Raw genomic sequence first — 13365 nt, forward strand, 5'->3', positions numbered from 1 at the left:
GTTGAATAATCTTTGTTTTCAGATCATTTGACAGTTGTTTTGAGGAGCCCATGATGCCACTCTTCAGAGGAGATTCAAACAGGAGAACAACTTGCAAGTGGCCACTTTAAGTAGCTTTTCTCATGAGAAAAGCTCAATGAGGTTACAAAACCAAAAAAAGTGCTTTAGTAAGTCAGTAAAAAGTAGGTAGGAGTATTTAAAACAAGAAAATTATAAGGGTGCCCATACTTATGCACCTGTCAAATTTTGTTTGATTGCAGATTGCACATTTTCTGTTAGTACAATAAACCTCATTTCAAGGCAGAAACATTACTGTGTCCAACAGTTATTACATATATCAAACTGAAATAGCTGTTGGAAAAACACCAATTTTTATAAAACATTAAGCTTAAGATTAATAGGGGTGCCCAAACTTGTACATATAACTGTATACTATACTATACTAATTTTATCTAAACTTGACCAGTCATACGTAGCTGCCTGCAGTCACGTGACCACACTGGACCTGCACTCTACCAGCAACCTCCAGTACCCCAAATGACTCAGGTACATCATCACCCACTGGTCAATCTGCGTGCAGCTGCTTTTCCTTTCCTCTAAATATCCCTTTTCCCCACAGATCTGGACTTCAGACCAACCTTCTGAAGCCGTTCCATCACCCTACATCAAATACCCTACAACCCTAAACAGGTAATTACCTCCTTCCCATATCAATCTGAGGTTTAAACTTTCAAGTGTTAGGCCTATCTAACTACCCCTCCCTTCCTCTCTCCTAGGCCTCCTCCATCTACCTCAGGCCATCACCTATAATACCCCCTGAAGCAAGCTTCAAGTTACCTTCCTACTATCACGGCACTCAGCGTCACTTTTTACCTGTTTTTAGAGGGCTAGTCACCCCCACTCATTTTATTGAACCCCGTATATGTCTGACACCCATACTTTTTAAACTACCTTTCTAACTGATGTTTAATTACGAATAAATACTTTGATTTTAATATCTGTCTACAGCCACTTCTTTAGTATCTCTACATCCACCTAGACCAGCGCAGATACCCCATCTCTGTTTTTTTAACTATTAACTTGGTCACACTATATAAATCCATGACGGTTGCATGGATTTATATAGTGTGACCAAGTTGTCAATCACTTTTCCAAGTGATGCTAAAATCGCTTGGAAAAGCACTTGATAACCTGCAGGCGAAAATGCATGTGAAGAACGCTTTAAAAACGCTTCTACAATCCGCATGCGTTTTTCCTGCCAGGGAGATGCAGAAAAAATCAGCAGCATTTCTGCATCGTGCCACCATCCTACTCACTCCATTTGTTGTGTCAGGTAGTCTCAATGAGCTGCCTCTTGCAACATTCCCAGCACTGCCGCATCCTCCTATTGCTGGAGAGTCTCCATCTGGCTGTAGGGAGTTGCGGCCAGACTCTGCAGGAATTTAACCCACTGTGTCCTGCAGAGTTTTGCTTCCCTGGCCTGTCCCCTGCCAGCAATGAATATATTAGGCAGCTCCTCCCTCCACACCTTGCCTAGGCTTAGGTTCAAGTTGTAGTCTGTCTCTAGTTTCCTGCCAAGGTGCATTATTGCTTGACTCTCCTGTTACTAACCTGGGTTGTTTACTCATTCTTTCTGACCTCTCTGGTCCTGACCCCGACTTTGTATTTTGATCCTGTGCTGCCTGCTGAGACCTTTGACCAAGTCTCTGTCACATCCCAGCATCGTGCGGACTTGCGTTGCTCTGTTAATGAAAGCAGTGCAGGAGAGATTGCGCGCAATGCTGTGCTGTGACGTGCAGCGAAACTCCACCCACACCTCAATCACTCAGGGAGACTGAGTTCCACCTCGGTGATGCTGGGTCAGCTTCCAATTCCGGAAGTTGATGTGACATCACTGGACATCAGAGGCAGCTGCAGCCGGGGTCACGTGATGGAGATGCGCGGACAGCGATAGCGCCACTCGCAGGCACATTTGAAAACTCAAGGTATTTGAAGAAAGCCTTATTTCCAAGGTTTAAATTGATTTACCCGCTACACATTGTAGTGGACAACCTCTTTAATGACTGGGCCTCATTTTTTAAATCTGACCAGTGTCAATTTATGAAGTAATAACTCTGGAATGCATCAACAGATCCCATTGTTTTTCAGGACATAGTGTACTTCATGATAGTGGTAATATTTGTTTGATATGACTTGCATTTATTTGTGAAAATATCAGAAATTTTGTGAAAATTTCATAATTTTCAAACTTTTTATTCTTATGCCCTTAAATCTGAGAGTTATGTCACACAAAATATTAAATCGATAACATTTTCCATATGTATACTTTACATCAGAAAAAAATTTGAGACATAATTTTTTTTGTTAGCAAGTTAGAAGGGTTAAAACAAAATTTACAAAACCATTTTTTTAGGGACCACATCACATTTCAAATTACTTTGGTGGGCCTATATGACAGAAAATACCCAAAACTGACACCATTCTAAAAACTGCACCCATCAGAGTCCTCAAAAGAACATTCAAAACGTTTAGTAACCCTTCAGGTGATTCACAGGAATTAATGCAATGTGGAACGAAAAAAATTAATATTTTACTTTTTTTTCACAAAAACTTTACTTTAGCCCTAATTTTTTTTTATTGTTGCAAGGGTAACAGGAGAAAATGGACCTCAAAATTTGTTGTTCAATTTCTTCTGAGTACACCAATACCCCATGGCAGGGCTCAAAAGGGAAGGAGCACCGTTTGACTTTTTGAATGCAAAAATGGCTGGAATCAAGTGCAGACGCCATGTCGCGTTTGGAGACCCCCTGATGTGCTTAAACAGTGGAAATCCCCTAAAAATTACCCCATTTTGTAAGTTAGACCCCTCAAGGAACATATCTAGATGTGTGGTGAGCACCTTGAACCCCCAAGTGCTTCACATAAGTTTACAACGTAGAGCCATGAAAATAAAAAAACACATTTTTCCCACAAAAATGTTCTTTTAGCCCCAAATGTTTTTATTTTCACAAGGCTAACAGGAGAAAATGGTCCCTAAAATTTGTTCTGCAATTTCTCCTGAGTACACCAATATCCCATATGTGGGCGAAAACCACTATTTAGGTGCATGGCAGGGCTCGGAAGGAAAGGAGCAATGTTTGACTTTTTGAACTAAAAAATGGCTGGAATCGAGAGTGGACGCCATGTCGCGTTTGGAGAGACACCTGATGTGCCTAAACAGTGGAAATCGCTCACAAGTGACACCATTTTAGAAACTAGACCCCTCAAGGAATGTATCTAGACGTGTGGTGAGCACCTTGATCCCCCAGGTGCTTCACAGAAGTTTATAACGTAGAGCTTTGAAAATAAAAAAATATCACATTTTTCCCCAATTTTGTTTATTTTCACAAGGATAACAGAGAAAATGCATTAAACAACTGGTTGTGCAATTTCTCCTAACTCATGTGTGGTCGAAAACTACTTTTGAGGCATAATGCAAAGCTCAGAAGGGACTTAACTCCATATTGGAGTTCAGATTTTGCTTGAATGGTTTGCAAGTGCCATGTCACATTGACAGAGCCCCTGAGGTGCCAGAACAGCAGAAACCCCCATAAGTGACATAATTTTACAAACTACACCTTTCATTGAATTCCTCTAGGGGTTCAGTGAGCATGTTGACACCACATGTGCCTCACAGAAATGTATACCATTGGGCAGTGAAGAAAGAATAATAAAATTTTTACCGCTAAAATGTTGTTTTAGCCCCAAATTTTTATAAGGAAAAAATGAACCTCTCAGTTTGTTATGCAATTTCTCTTGATTGCGGCAATACTCTACATGTAATATTGGAACTACTTTTGAGGCACAGTACAAAGCTGTGAAAGGAAGGAGCAGCATAGTATAGTGCAGATTTTACTGTTATGGTTTGTGGGTGCCATGACCCTCTGGGAGAGCCCTTGAGGTGCCAGAACAACAGAGCCCCCCATAAGTGACCCCATTTACAAAAATCACCTCTCAATAAATTCATCTAGAGGTGCAGGGATCATATTCACACCACAGGTGTGTCACAGAATTTTACACCATTAGGCAGTGAAAAAAAAATTATTACATTTTTACCACAAAAATTTAGTTTTAGCCCCAGATTTTACATTTTCACACGGGAAAATGGATAAAAATGGCACCAAATTTTGTCACACGATTTCTGCTGAACGTGGAAATACCCCATATGTGGCTGTACAGTACTGTGTAGCCACACAGCGAGACTCTGAATGTAAGGAGCTCTATTTTCTTAAAGGTGCACAGATTTTCCTAGAATAGTTTACAGACTCGCCCCTCAAGTGACCCCATTTTGGAAATTATACCCCTGCCGAACATGTGGACCCTAAATGTGGTTTAGGCACACTGTGGAGCTTAGAAGGGAGAGGGGCATTTGGATTTGGGAGCGCAGAATGTGCTGGGTTTCTTTTGGGGGGTGAGGAGCCATAGCTCTTTTCCGGAGCCTTTGTACTACCAGTAATGTGGAAGCCCCCTATATTTCCATTGACAGATGACAGACCTGAGTAGGGACTTTTTTTTTTTTGTGGATTGAGTTGAAGCCTTTATTAGGAACATTTTACATAACGTTTATTCTGTGCTCTACGCTGAGAACTTACAGTTGTGTTTTCATTGGCTGTAAGCCATAATCATCGACATTAACAGAAATAAACACTTGAAATAGATCACTCTGTTTGTAATGACTCTATAAAATATATGAGTTTCACTTTTTGTATTGAAGAACTGAAATAAATTAACTTTTTGATGATATTCTAATTTAGTGAGATGCATCTGTAGTAGGGAGCTTCCTGTTGCCACATAACCTGTGCTATATGTGTAGGAGGCTCGCTGACTTCTCATTTCAATTACTAAAACAGCTGTCTTGTCTGACATGGCTGATGCAATAATCGAGAAGGCGGCTGGCTTAGCTTTTGAAAGGAGCAGTCAGCGAGCCTCCTTTCATACACTGGTCATGTGTCACATGGCTGGAAATGGAGCTGCCAGTACTTGGTATTGGCGGTGAAATGAACATGCGCCATGCAGCTTTGCTAATAAAAGTGCATTGATAAGTTATATATATACTCTGTAAAATAATGAATGATGTATTTGGTAATTATGTTACACTGCATTTCTGTTACCATAACTAGTTTCCCAATGTAATTATTTATTAGGCACAGTTAACGCTGAATTTTTTTTTTTTAAAGCATTAACCGGGAAAAGATCCAAAAGAGATGTAGAAAGTTTCCAATTAAACTTCATCCACTTTTAGGCTGCACTCTATATTTTGGCTACAGACAACTGCATGAAGACAAAACTGCTCCAAAATCCAAAGTGTTACCTGAAATTCGAGATCCTTCAGATTTATTTAGTAGTAATATTAATTATTGGTTAGTAACAAAGGTGCAGCAAGCGAGACCCTAAACTTCTTAGACTATTTTTATCATTCACAATTATTAGTAATTACAGCTTTTGCTGCCCAGAAATAAGCAAACATTGGAAAATTATACTGGATTTTTCTTGGATTAGAATGTTTTATTTCTTAAAGGGAACCTTTCACTGGAACTTTATAATGTAACCCCTTAAGGACCTTGGGATTTTCCGTTTTTGCGTTTTTGTTTTTTGCTCCCCTTGTTCCGAGCCATAGCGTTTTTATTTTTCTTTCAATATGGCCATGTGAGGGCTTTTTTTTTTGTGGGACAAGTTGTACTTTTGAACGACATTACTGGTTTTACCATATCGTGTACGGGAAAACGGGAAATAAAATCCAAGTGCGGTGAAATTTCAAAAAAGTGCAATACCACAGTTGTTTTTGTTTTTTTTACCACGTTCACTGAATGCTAAAACTGACCTACCATTCTTATTTTCCAGGTCATTACAAGTTCTTAGACACCAAACATGTATAGGTATAAAAAAAATGACGCCATTTTCCGAGACCCGTTGCGTCTACATTTTTTGGAATCTGGGGCCGGGTGAGGGCTTATTTTTTGCGCGCCAAGCTGACATTTTTATTGATACCATTTTGGGGTAGATCCGATGTTTTGATCGCCCGTTATCGCTTTTTATTGCACTGTTGCGATGACCAAAAAAACATAATACTGGCGTTTAGAATTTTTTTCTCGTTACGCCATTTACCGATTGGATTAATTATTTTTTATATTGATTGGGCGATTCTGAATGCGGCGATACCAAATATGTGTAAACATGCTTCTATAATCTCCATCGGAGACCAGAAGCAGCAGCAGTCTGATTGCCTCTGCTACATAGAGGTGATGAGCAGATTGTCTCTGTGTAGCAGAAATGCTCACTTGCTATGAGCGCCGACCACTAGGTGGCGCTCATAGCAATCTTTACATGGCAACCACATGGGTCTGCTGCAGACCCCGGGTTGTCATGCCCATGCATCGGTGACCAGCGATCATGTGACGGGGTCACCAATGGGCGGGGCTAATGCCGCTCTTCCGAAATCTGGAACTCCAAATTACCATCAACCATTACTGGGGGTGGTGGTAGAGACGAGGGCCCAAGAGGTTTCACATATTTTTTAAGTAAGGACCTATGGAACACCTTGTGGACTTTAAGGGCCTGAGGAAGTTCAAGACGAAACGCTGCTGGGTTAATGATGGCGGTTATTTTATAGGGACTAATAAACCTAGGTCCCAGCTTCCAAGAAGGAACTTTCAATCTTACATTTCTGGTAGACAACCACACAAAGTCATTCACATTCAGGTACGTACCTGGCAAGAGTTTTCTGTCAGCCATATGTTTATACCTGTCTCCCATGATCTTCAAATTACTCAGCACACCCTGCCATACCGAGGAGAGCGACGAAGCAAACAGTTCCTCCTCAGGAACTCCTGAAGCTCCTCCCCCACTAAAGGTACCAAACTGTGGGTGATAACCGTATGCACTGAAGAACGGTGACCTGCCAGTGGATTCTTGACGATGATTATTAATGGCAAATTCTGTCAGCGGTAGGTAGGATGCCCAATCCTCCTGATTTTCGGAAACGAAACACCTGAGGTAGGTCTCTAAATTCTGATTGACACACTCAGTCTGTCCATTTCACTGAGGGTGGACAAACAGGGGGGAATTGCTTAGCTTTAGACGACTCCAGACAAATGTGCACACGGCCTCAAGCTCCAGAGAGGATGAACAACTGCTCTTGCTAAAGCCTCACAAGTAGTAATGAATCGCGCCGGCACCACCCTCTCAGACACACCAGGTATTTATACACTTAGGCCAGGGAGCTAATTGGCCAGAGGGAGGTAGCCGCTGGGTCCTAGAGACAGCCAGCCTCTAAGAAGATATCTGTAATGCCAAACATAGAGATCTCCTGCAACCAACTGTAGGGCGACTGTCTGTCACCTCTGACACACCCGTGACATAAAGACCTTAATTTAAAAACTGCATTTTGTGTTTACTTGTGTTATCTTTTTCTAAGATTTATATTTGTTTTATGATCTGAAACATGTAAGTATGACAAACATGCAAAAGAATAAGAAATCAGGAAGGGGGCAAACACTTTTTCACACCACTGTAGATATTTTCCTAATAAAGACAATACCTCACTTTTTCTTTCTTAATTATTCAGGTTTATTAAGCTTTAGGATTGACCGATAGCACTGTAATTATTCAATATTAAAATGAACCATCAAAAAATACAAATTGCCTAATAATTGTGCACACAGTGTATCTCTTCTGTGTCCCTCCATTCCAAAGTTGTGCCCCTGGTAATAAAGATGAAAATGTCCTTTTTAACGAACTCGGCATATACTAAAGAACTGCTTTCTTATTGGGGGCATGTATTGATTGGTCAGGATTAGCAGAGAATAATCAAATGCCCACAGGGAAGTTCTGCGCAATATGCCCAGTTAGTTGAAGGGAACATTTTCATCTTTACTACAACTCTTTGAAGACAATATTTTTGAGGAGCAGGTGAAGGGTACATCTGTCGACCTAGTGTGTTTTTTCTTGTTAGTGTCTTATGTCAAATGCATCAAATGAAATATTTTCTAATTGTAAATTGATGTGTTGTGTTTTTCATTTAGTTACCAGAGACCTTTTCACCCAGTATCTTCATGTACTGCTGCAGTTACCTGTGCTGAATTAATTAGCTGATGTTTTAAATACATCATTGTAATCCATTAATGGATGCAGCACAGGCACCTGCCATAATAAATTAAGTGGGAAGGTTGCAAACAACATTTTGCACTGGGAGGAAGGGGTCATTTTTCTGGGTCCTATTTCATTAATTTGATATCAATGAATCTTTATTTAATCATCTTGATAAAGTCTTTGTAGCTTCCCTTGTGTGTGGTAAGCAATTACAATTTTTTTTCAGTAGTCAAGCAACCAGCAATCCAGGTGTGAGGGTTAAGGCATTTATTTCTAATAATTGGGAATGGATCCATAAAGAGAATTACACAGCTTTCCTCTATTTTTCCCTTCCATTTAGGACATACTTCTGGTATTAACCTAAAATAATTATGAAAATTAATGGGAGCTGGCAGATATATTCGTGGGAGGTTAAACCACCACTCCACCCCTTTCCCCCATTCCCTCTGATATAGTTGGATATGCAGTAGTGCCTAAGAATGTGTGAAGCCCACTCTACATGTGATCACAGGTGCCGATGGGTTTTCATGATAGCTGGGGGTCTGCAGAAGACCCCGTGCCTGTCATTACGATATTCCTGTGAACGCCGGCTCTTGGACAGTGTTCATAGGAGATCGTGGTTTCTGCTATACGTAGCTTCCAGTCTCCTAAGGGATCTAATAAATAAAGCAAAAAAAAAGTTTTTAAAAATATGTAGAAAAAAAACACAAGTTCAAATCACCCCCTTTTCTCCATTGAAAATAAAACAATAAAAAAGTACACATTTTTGCATTTTTGGTATTGCTACGTTCACAAATGTCCGATCTATTAAAATATAAAAAACATTTTTTCATACAAATTTCGGAATTAATTAATTCATTAATTTTTCTCACCTCCCTGTGCTTATTAATAAGGAGTTGTAAAGTAATAGACAACCCCTTTGGGGCAAATATCTACATAAACAACATAATCACATAAAAAAAATCTGGAAAACGTGTCAGTGAAGGTATAATTATATTTTTACTTTCTAGCAACAATATTTAATATCACCAATATAATCCTATTTCAATCAGACTGGCAAGTCCTTTGCTAGTGTAATCATAAGTGGACATAGAAAATGTAACATCTACATATAACTGTCACACTGTCACAGAATACTGGAGGTAGGGGGCCTAAGCTGACCCTAAGCTGGGGCCCTGACTAATCCCTCATCCTGGAGGTACTGTTAAAGGTACAGAGGTCCAGGCCGCCAGCGTAACCCCTACCTCCTGAGGATCCCTGCACCACAGTAATCTAGTCCTGAGAAGGACCCCGATCACAACAATTGGGAACCAGCAATAATATGCCCACACACAGTATTTAGACGAACGAGACAGTACAAGGGAAAAACCAAAACCACCTTGCATACAACTTCAACACAACTACAACAGAGGGAACACCAACGGGAAAGGAGATAAATGATAAAGCGAGGAAAGGGAAATAACACTTCCAAATACACTTATCTCAGCAACTCCAAACACCACGATCCGCTCTGTAAGTCTGAATGAAAAGCTTTCACCGACACCTCACAAACAGACCTGCAGGAATATAAAGGAGTCTCACTAACGAAGCATTGATTGCAGCTGGGCGAGGCTGGACCTCAGCTAGCCCAGAGAGAGAGAGAATTAACTCCTTCACTGCCGAGAAAACACAAAGCACCAACAAGTCAGCTGCGAGAAGTCAGGCTGTGTACTCGTGACGATCTTCGTGGCAACACACCCGTGACAGTACCCCTCCTTCTACGAGGGGCCTCCGGACCCTCAGGGCCAGGTTTATCCGGGTGAGTCGTGTGGAAGGCCCGAACTAATCGGTCTGCGTTAATATCCGACGCAGGAACCCACATCCTCTCCTCAGGACCATACCCCTTCCAATGAACCAAGTACTGAAGGGACCGGCGATTAAAGCGTGAATCAATGACCCTCGATACCTGGAACTCCAAGTTACCATTGACAACCACAGGAGGGGGAGGTGAAGGTGACGGTACCACCGGCACCACATACCTCTTAAGCAATGATCTGTGAAACACGTTGTGAATTTTAAACGTAGGGGGGAGGTCAAGACGGAATGCCACCGGATTAATAACAGAACTGATTCTGTACGGCCCGATGAACCTGGGACCCAGTTTCCAGGAGGGAACCTTAAGTTTAATATTCCTGGTAGACAACCATACCTGATCGTTCACACTTAGGTCCGGACCAGACACTCTCCTCCTATCAGCCATACGTTTGTATCGGTTCCCCATAGTATTCAGATTCTTCAGCACCCCTCTCCATACTGAAGCGAGAGATGAGGAAAATCGTTCCTCCTCCGGAACCCCCGAAGAGCCCCCCCTACTGAAAGTACAAAACTGGGGGTGAAAACCATATGCCCCAAAAAACGGGGACTTACCAGTGGACTCGCTCCGCCTATTATTGAGAGCAAACTCTGCCAGAGGTAGGAAAGAAGCCCAGTCCTCCTGGTTCTCTGACACAAAACACCGAAGATATGTCTCCAAGCTCTGGTTCATACGTTCCGTCTGACCATTGGTCTGAGGATGAAAAGCCGACGAAAATGACAAATGCATCCCCCGCCGTGCACAAAACGCCTTCCAGAACTTGGACACAAACTGAGACCCCCGATCAGACACCACCTCGGAGGGTACCCCGTGAAGCCTCACAATCTCCCCAATGAACACCTGCGCAAGAGTTTTAGCATTAGGGAGAGCCGGAAGAGCGATAAAATGTGCCATCTTGCTGAACCTGTCCACTACAACGAGTATGACCGTTTTACCCGAAGACGGAGGGAGGTCCGTAATAAAGTCCATAGACAGATGAGTCCAAGGACGCTCCGGGATCTTCAAAGGTAAGAGAGCCCCAGACGGACGGGTATGTGAGGTCTTAGAGCGCGCACAAACCCCACAGGACGCGACAAAAGTTACCACCTCTTTATGTAAGTTAGGCCACCAAAACCGACGCGAGAGGAGATCCACAGTTGCTTTACTCCCCGGGTGTCCTGCAAAAACTGAGTTATGGTGTGCCTCGATCACCTTTTGTCGCAACTGATCTGGAACGAACAGTCTCCCCGGAGGTCCAACAGGGGCGTCCCCCTGAGCCTCCAATATCTCCTCCTCCAGCTCAGAGCATACTGCCGAAACCACCACCCCCTCCTGAAGAATAGGAATCGGGTCGTCCGTATTCCCGGCCCCAGGGAAACTACGAGATAAGGCATCCGCCTTTACATTTTTAGACCCAGGACGATATGTAACGACGAAATTAAACCTGGTAAAAAACAATGACCACCTAGCTTGTCTGGGATTCAGACGTTTAGCGGACTCCAGATATAGCAGGTTCTTGTGATCGGTGATGACGGTGACCGGATGAACTGCCCCCTCCAAAAAATGGCGCCACTCCTCAAAAGCTAACTTAATGGCCAGGAGTTCCCTATTGCCGACATCGTAATTCCTCTCAGCGGACGACAATTTTTTAGAGAAAAAGGCGCACGGATGCCACTTACCAGGGGACGAACCCTGTGACAATACTGCTCCCACCCCTACCTCGGAAGCGTCTACCTCTACAAAGAATGGCTGAGACGCATCAGGTTGAATGAGTATGGGTGCCGAGGCAAAACATTTTTTCAAGGAGGAGAATGCTTGACAAGCCTTGTCAGACCACCTAGAAAAATCCGTCCCCTTTTTAGTCATGTCTGTGAGAGGCTTAACCATGGACGAGAAATTACGAATGAACTTCCGGTAATAGTTAGCAAACCCCAGGAAACGTTGTAGTGCCTTAAGATTCTCCGGCCGATCCCACTCAAGAACTGCCCGCACTTTCCCAGGGTCCATACGAAAACCGGACGCTGAAACCAGGAAGCCTAAAAACTGGAGTTCCTGTACGGCGAACACACACTTTTCCCACTTGGCATACAGTTTATTATCCCGCAAGATCTGTAACACCTGTCTAACGTGCTCCTGATGAGACACCAGATCCGGCGAGTAAATTAAGATATCATCCAGATATATGACAACAAACTGTCCCACCAGGTGGCGAAAAATATCATTAACAAAGTGTTGAAACACCGCCGGGGCATTAGTCAGACCGAATGGCATGACAAGGTTCTCATAATGCCCCTCCGGAGTGTTAAAAGCCGTCTTCCACTCATCCCCCTCCTTCATCCTAATCAGATTGTACGCCCCCCTGAGATCCAACTTAGAGAACCATTTGGCGCCCACGATCTGATTAAAGAGATCGGGAATAAGTGGGAGCGGATACGGATCTCGGACCGTAATCCGATTAAGTTCACGGAAATCCAGGCAAGGGCGTAGGCCTCCATCTTTCTTCTTAACAAAGAAGAACCCCGCGGCCACCGGTGAAGATGAAGGTCTAATATGCCCCTTAGCCAGACTTTCAGAAATATAATCCTTCATGGCCTGCCTCTCAGGACCAGAAAGGTTATACAACCTAGCTTTAGGTAACTTGGCCTCAGGGAGCAGTTTTACAGAACAGTCATACTCGCGATGAGGAGGTAGTTCCTGACACCCATTCTCCGAGAATACATCCTCAAAGTCTGCCAGAAATGGAGGTAAGACCCAAGGAGTAACCGCACCGATGACCGTGTTCATGCAGTTTTTATTACAGAATTTACTCCATTGGCTTATCTCTCTGGTTTGCCAATTAATAACCGGGTTATGCTTAGCTAACCAAGGAAGGCCCAACACTATAGGAGTGGGAAGACCCTCCAACACGTAGCAAGACAACAGTTCTTTATGTATTGCCCCCACTTGAAGTTTTACGCCATGCACAGCTTGCAAAAAACTTCCCTGACCGAGAGGCCTGGCATCGATCGAGAATATGGGGATGGGTTTAGCCAACTCACTCAATCGCATACCTTGAACCCGGGCAAACCGAGCATCAACCAGATTAGCCCCGGCCCCACTATCCAGCAGAACAGATATCCTCTCAGTTCTCGTACCCACCACCACCTCCGCCGGTACGAGAAACTGAGACGAACCTAGGGACGAAATACCTACTCCCAGATTGCCGTCCACCACACAACCTGGGATCAACAGTTTTTTCGACGACTCTTTACTCTGCAAGGGGCGGGATGGACACCCCCCAATAAAATGTCCCTTTTTCCCGCAGAGGAAACACCTTCCTGTCTTATGGCGCACCACCGGTCCCCTTCCCCGAAATGATGTCCCTCCTAATTGCATAGGCTCCTCCGGACTGACCAGGGGAACCACCA

The 13365-nt window shown here is 43.1% G+C and overlaps 1 protein-coding gene across 1 annotated transcript in view; it reads left to right on the top strand.

Moving 5' to 3' along the window:
- The first annotated feature begins 1720 nt into the window (after nt 1–1720).
- The window catches only part of DIPK1C (divergent protein kinase domain 1C), a 265620-nt gene continuing 253975 nt past the window's right edge, over nt 1721–13365 (top strand). The window contains exon 1 of the mRNA XM_073678950.1: nt 1721–1985. The gene's annotated coding sequence lies outside the window, so the exon portion shown is untranslated. The remainder of the gene's footprint in view (nt 1986–13365) is intronic.

Source organism: Phyllobates terribilis, unplaced genomic scaffold (assembly GCF_046119375.1).
Source record: "Phyllobates terribilis strain yellow unplaced genomic scaffold, ASM4611937v1 Scaffold_4__5_contigs__length_816908805, whole genome shotgun sequence".
NCBI lineage: Eukaryota > Metazoa > Chordata > Amphibia > Anura > Dendrobatidae > Phyllobates > Phyllobates terribilis.